This window comes from Mytilus californianus, unplaced genomic scaffold (assembly GCF_021869535.1).
Source record: "Mytilus californianus isolate M0D057914Y unplaced genomic scaffold, xbMytCali1.0.p SCAF_3, whole genome shotgun sequence".
In the NCBI taxonomy this organism is placed as follows: domain Eukaryota; kingdom Metazoa; phylum Mollusca; class Bivalvia; order Mytilida; family Mytilidae; genus Mytilus; species Mytilus californianus.
In genome coordinates this window covers 21,087,288-21,093,778 of record NW_026262679.1, presented here as the reverse complement: position 1 = coordinate 21,093,778, position 6,491 = coordinate 21,087,288, and positions in this window count along the sequence as shown.

Genomic DNA, 6,491 nt, shown 5'->3' with positions numbered 1-6,491 from the left:
CTTTCAGTGCACATTTTGAAAACAAAGTTTGTGCTTTTTGTATAAAGATAGGAGATGTGGTATGATTACCAATGAGACGACTATCCACTAAAGTTCAAATGAAGTGAATGTAAGCAATAATAAGCAAACGTACGACCTTCAACAATGAGAAAAACCCATATCATACAGTCAGCTATAAAAGGCACCGACATGAAAAATAATTCAATTGAGAAAATCTAATGGCCCAATTTATAACAAAACAATTTGCGAAAAACAAATATGACAGACATGAACCAACGACAACCACTGAACAACAGGCTCGTGACTAGGGACAGACAAATACAGAATGTTGCGGGATCAAACTAGTTTGCTGACGCCACACCCTCCCCCTTACCATGTACAGTGTTGTAACAGTACAACATAAGAATAAACTATAAAAATCAGTTGAAAAGGGCTTAACTTATCAGATCGATACAAAGCAGAAACATCTAACGAAAGTACATACTAGACGTGGCAGCGTATCCATACATCCCACAACAAAAAAGACACTAAGTAAAAATCTGAGAGTACACTCAGATACTGACAGCTAGTTCAAAGCCAATAACAACTAATAAAAAGTCATGTATATAAGTCTAAAATATCAACCAAGAAATATCCAATTTCCAAAAGTGTAGAGACGTCATTAACAGTCAGCGAAAAATATAACGTTGTGCAATGCCAAAATATAGGTATCGACAGATTGTATAGTATCGTGAATGTGTATATGTATATAACAATAATATTTAGTATGGATTTGATTTACTGATAACAAAATCAATATCTATACCAATAAAAACAATATTCAAAGATATAATTACAGTGCTGAATAGGTACGCTTTTAGAATAATTTTGTTTAAAGGATTGATAAAACGAATTATTCAACGAAAACATATCATCAAGGTAACGGTAAGTGTTGTTGAATTTATGAATTAATTCGAATTTAGACGGGTCTTTACTGTGTTTGGCCATAAATTGTGATTCATAACAGTACAGGAACAAGTTTGCTATAAAAGGAGGTCAATTGGTGCCCATAGGAATACCTACAACCTGTCGATAAACTATATTGCCGAAACGTACATAAGGGTTATCAAGGAGAAAATTTACAGCTTTAATTACACCTCCAGTAGGTACATCTAGAATATTTACCTTTTACATTACAGAGAATTTTTCATATGAGTTGCAGAAAATACATCAACAATCAGATTAATCAAACGACTATTTACTTAAATAGGAAAACTGAGATTGTGTGGAAGTGTAGTATAAATTGTTGAAAAGTCAAAACTGTCAACCAAATCAAAAGGACCATCATGGACCCTCCCACGTTCGGTCTGTGTTTTGTTAGATATTTTTCTGCTATGTATCTATCTACAAAAGTTAATTATAAGCTCTTTGAAAGTAGTTAAGCACCTCATTAAAGAGAGGCGAAAGGTACCAAAAGGAAATTCAAACTCACAAGTCGAAAACAAACCGACAACGCCATGGCAAAATCAGAAAAAGGCACACAGACAAACAACATCACACAAAACACAACACACAAAGCAAAAGACTGATTAACACAAACTTTAAATACTGGGGGTGATCTCAGGTGCTCCAATAGGTAAGCAGATCCTGCTCCACATATGACACCCGTCGTGTTACTCTTATATAATTCGTTGATGTAAAAGCACTGAGGGATTAGTAGTAGAACACTTACTAGGGGCCGAGATGAAACGATATTTTTGTGTAGTTTGGGTAACCAATACATGAACTGAGCTGTGGTACTGACATGCTAATTTAATATTTGACTCTCTTTGGTGCGAACGGCCTTGCATGTAGTTGAATCTATCATTTCATTCTTAAGGATTTCCGCGTAGTACCACCACATTGTTTGCTGCTTTGTCAGAAGGTCCGAATGCAAAACGCTTTTATTTGAATCCTAGAAATTGGCGTATTATTTACGCTTTTATTTATTTCTAAGTTATTTTCGAAATGTGATATGCAAATATCAAAAATATCGAGACATTTAATTAAATAGGAATCAAGTGACTTTTTGTCAGATTTCTAATTTTTACAATAGGATGAAAGAGCTCCTTTAAAGACCTGATTCTAATTGATTTGCGATAGTGGAAGACATTTTGGTCCTTTTTTCAGAACGTTGTTTACCTCTTGGTCTTGAAGGATATTGAGGTCCCTGTAATTACGTGGCCATATGGATCATATCTAAACTTCGATGTTTCACAGTCTTATATTGGATGAGCATTATTTTCTAAACTGACGTCTGATGTAACTCATGTATAATTAAAAAATTAAACTTCTGCATGGTTTCCTATACGAAATAGAAATCATAGGTGGCTCTATATTATCAAAATATGGAAGTATGAAGTTTTGGACGGTAGATTCATTAAAAATACTAGACAAATTGATAAAATCAATACCTCTATTATTGTATTTAATTTTTAGAAAATACCGAGTTTGTACATACAATTTAGCAACACGACGAGTGCAACATGTGGAGCAGGATCTGCGTACCATTCCGGAGCACATGATATTACTTCCAGTTTTTGGTGGGGTTCGTGTTAGTCAGTCGTTAGTTTTCTATGTTGTGTTTTTGTATATTGTTTGTCTGTTTGTCTTTTTGCTTTTTTAGCCATGGCGTTGTCAGATTGTTTTTGACTTATGAGTTTGAATGTCCTTTTGGTATCTTTCGCCACTCTTCTATTATCTTCAGGTTTGTCAATTCGAGGGAACAGTCTATGGTGACAAAAAGCTGCAATAATACGTAAACACCCATATTTTGGACTGAAAATCGATATTACATCACACCTTTATAAATATTATGTAATTAACTAATTGGCATTTAACCCAGTTTGCATAATAATTGATGTCTACCATTGTTTTTAAATGTAGACGAAAGATCACCATATGTAAAATTAGAACGATGAGTATTTCGTTGATTGCTGTTAATGCGATTGCCATGAAACCTATGATTTATTTGTCTGTTATCAGCATAAGACATGAAATCAATAGAGGAAGATTTAGATTTGTTCCCTTGGCCCATGATATTGTCATTTAGACCTAGGGGATACGTTGTCTGTTATCTTAAAACTGTTTATGTGATCGTCCTGGTTGTTTCTTGGTTGGAACTTCATAAATTTAATATTGTGTTAATGTTTTTCTAAATGTTGGTAGATTAAACGTTTCAATTTCTTAGGTCTGCGGAAGCGGTACTAGTATATTATGTTCTTTTGTTTGTTTGAAAAATGCAGGTCCAGTTTGCCCTACATATTGAATACAACATGTTGGTTTTGTCCAATTTACAAGATATATGAGGCTTTGGATTTTTCAAGTAATGTCATATGTGAAGAAGAGAGAAAAAGTTCTTCCGTATGCTGATGGCCGAAAAATTTTATCTGAAGATATTCTGGAACAAATTTGTTATTTTCTGGCATTGCACGGGACTATTTGTGAATATCCGTGTGCGTTTTTGTTGAACAGCATAGCTGCAAATGCATTGCTTCCATTAACACAATTGTGAAATGTACTAAATTTTGAATGGTGAATTTCGATTAGTGGCAGTTGAATGTATATTAGGACTGCGGTTTTTCAAGCACGAGGATATCCGAAGTGTGGAGAGTTTTTTGTAATTTTACCGTATTTTCAAATCATTATATTTCATTGTAAAAAATAGATAAGTAAATGAAGCCGAAAGTTAAAGCTTTGAATTGGGATCATAATTACGGAATGAGTAGGCAATAGGCAGTACAGTCGAAGAATTATAATAAAAACTGTAGTTAACTGGCCCGAGAACCCAGTTATTGTGTTGTGCATTTCTTTTAGGCAATAAATTCAAATAAAAAAATGTTTTCTGCTCTATCTCAAATAGATTTTTACAGTGTAGTACTACTTTTGGGACACATTATATCAAAGTTTTAGAAAAGTCTACCAGCTATAAATCAAACTACCGACAGTTCAATGCTAAAGCGGTCTATGATTTAGTATGACAGCTTCATACATACTAAACGTTGACCTTATTCAAACAAACCAAATTACTCCTTTGCCTAAACATACATCACCCAAATTGTTTTAGAAAGAACATTTAATTTCATTAGCATAGTTTATGTTTACTGCATAAAATATAATATGATTCAAAATTCATTACTATACGTGTACAATTATGAGTATTTATGATCCTACATCCTGTACTATTTACTTATATTTTGATTTTGCATAAGGTCATGCGTTTAACATATTGTTTATGACATCTTTACACTAAATCCTTTGTATGCACACTGATTAATACTTTAGTCATGGAGAACATTTTTCATTTATTAGTTGTAATTGACTTTGAATTAGCTTTCAGTAACTGCGAGTACCTATACTCTTGATGCTTTAAGACTATTATTTTTGTGTAAATTGTTTTTTCGTTGGTTTTATTTTGTGTTTCATACCGACCTATTGAGCTAAGCTTAACTCATAGTTACAGTTTGTTTTTATGTTGTGCGATTTAACCACTGTGCCAGTTTCTGGGGAGGGTTTAATTCTCACAAACATGTTATTTGAACTCTGATGGATAGTTGTCTTATTGGCAATCATACCACATCTCCTTATTTTTATATTCACCCCACTACATTCTTGATGTGCTTATCGAAATATCAAGGAGCCTGTAATTCAATGGTTGTTGTTGGTTCATGTCTGTCATATTTGTTTTTCTTAAATTGTTCTGGGATCTGTAATTGGTTACATCTATATCATTTGAACTCACCAAATATAAGAGAAAAACAACGGAACAACAGAAACACTGCACTACAACAAAAGCAAAAGCCAACATACATAAAAACAGATTGTCTGATAACTGACTTGGTACAGGACATTTTAAGAAAAAATGGTGGGTTGAACTTGGTTTTATGGTTATGAATAATATGTTTGTCTTGCTTTTGTTGTTTTACTAAGTAAGCCATTTTTGTTGTCCGAATAAACTCCCCGATAAAGAAAATATTAAGTAAAATATAAATTCGAGGGTACACAAAAAGAAAATAATCACAAATTGCATGCGTTCGAAGCCGCATACATTAAAAACAAAAACGATAGCCGGATGCACAAACACCGAGTAACGGCAGGTGTCATACGAAAAAACGGGACACAACAGTACAAAGAAAAATAAAAGAGAAACTGCAACAGCAATTTTTATGATATACAAGGTCAGCACATAGAATTTATAACTTAAGACCATCATGTATTATTTGTGAAGTTGACACTGAATATTTGTCTATTAAGTCTTCGTAGAAATTGACAGTTTTGTGAGAAATAAAGAATTTGAAACTGTAAAAGTCTCAAACGTTGAAATGAAAAAAACTATAATGATGCAATTATATAAATCATAATGATGAAAGTACCGTAGCATTTTCTATAGAGCATAGGAAACATCCTTGTTACTGATAGTAATCCAGAAGCTAAAACAGTATTAGTATATATATAATATGACAATCTTTAGGAACAAAAAATGTCACCAGTAGAAAGCATCATTTTAAAACATGCTTGAATCAAAGCACTATCTGCTGGGTAGAGACTTCAATCGGGAACTGATCGTAACAACACACCGGCATAACAGTGGTAATATAATATTGTAATGCGCGTGTGTATTTTCATCCAGTATGTTTCATACAAAAACTGTGGGAATCCAATTACAATTAACCAAAACACCAAATTACTTAATGGAATCTTTATTATCAATTGCTTGATTGATGGTCGGTATTCAACCACACTTCCAGCACTTTCGACTATTTCGTAGCGGTCAGTTTTAATGAATGAAGCTTGAGTTTAAGTAGAGAGCCACGGACCGTCGACAAGAAAACTGATAATCCTAGTCAATAAAGTTCGGAGTCGAATGACCACTCGGCCACCGAGGCCCTTTTATGATGAATATGCAGTATATTCCAATGAGACAAAGACAAAACAACTTAGAAACAATAGAGTGTAAAGTATTGTCTTTTAATAGCAAACGAAATTGAGCAAGCACTTCATTAAAAGTGTAGAAAAATAAACATATCAGCTAGATGACTGAGACACTAAACTAGAAAACTGACATATCAGCAAGAGTCGTATGTAACCAAAGTAGTTGATGTTCATGGGTTTCATTTTTTATTAATTTTGAAACCAGAAATACATGAACAATGTGTTTTGAATACCTGAAAGTTTTGTTACAATCTATGGCTTATGCATATGTGTTTTGGGTGGCAAACAATTATTTTTGACACATGAAAGTATTTTGGAATAGAAAAGTATAACTGCATGTCGATATTCAACGAAATCCTACATAAACATAGACGTTTCTCGAAAGTTATCTTATCTTTTTTGAAGTTAGTTTTTACCTCAATTTTGACATCAGAGAACAATTTAAAATGCATATTAGACCTTTAGCTATATAACAACATTTGTTGGAATCCTAATACAAAAAGATGTGTCTCAAAATTTGTATTTTGTGCCACTAACATTTT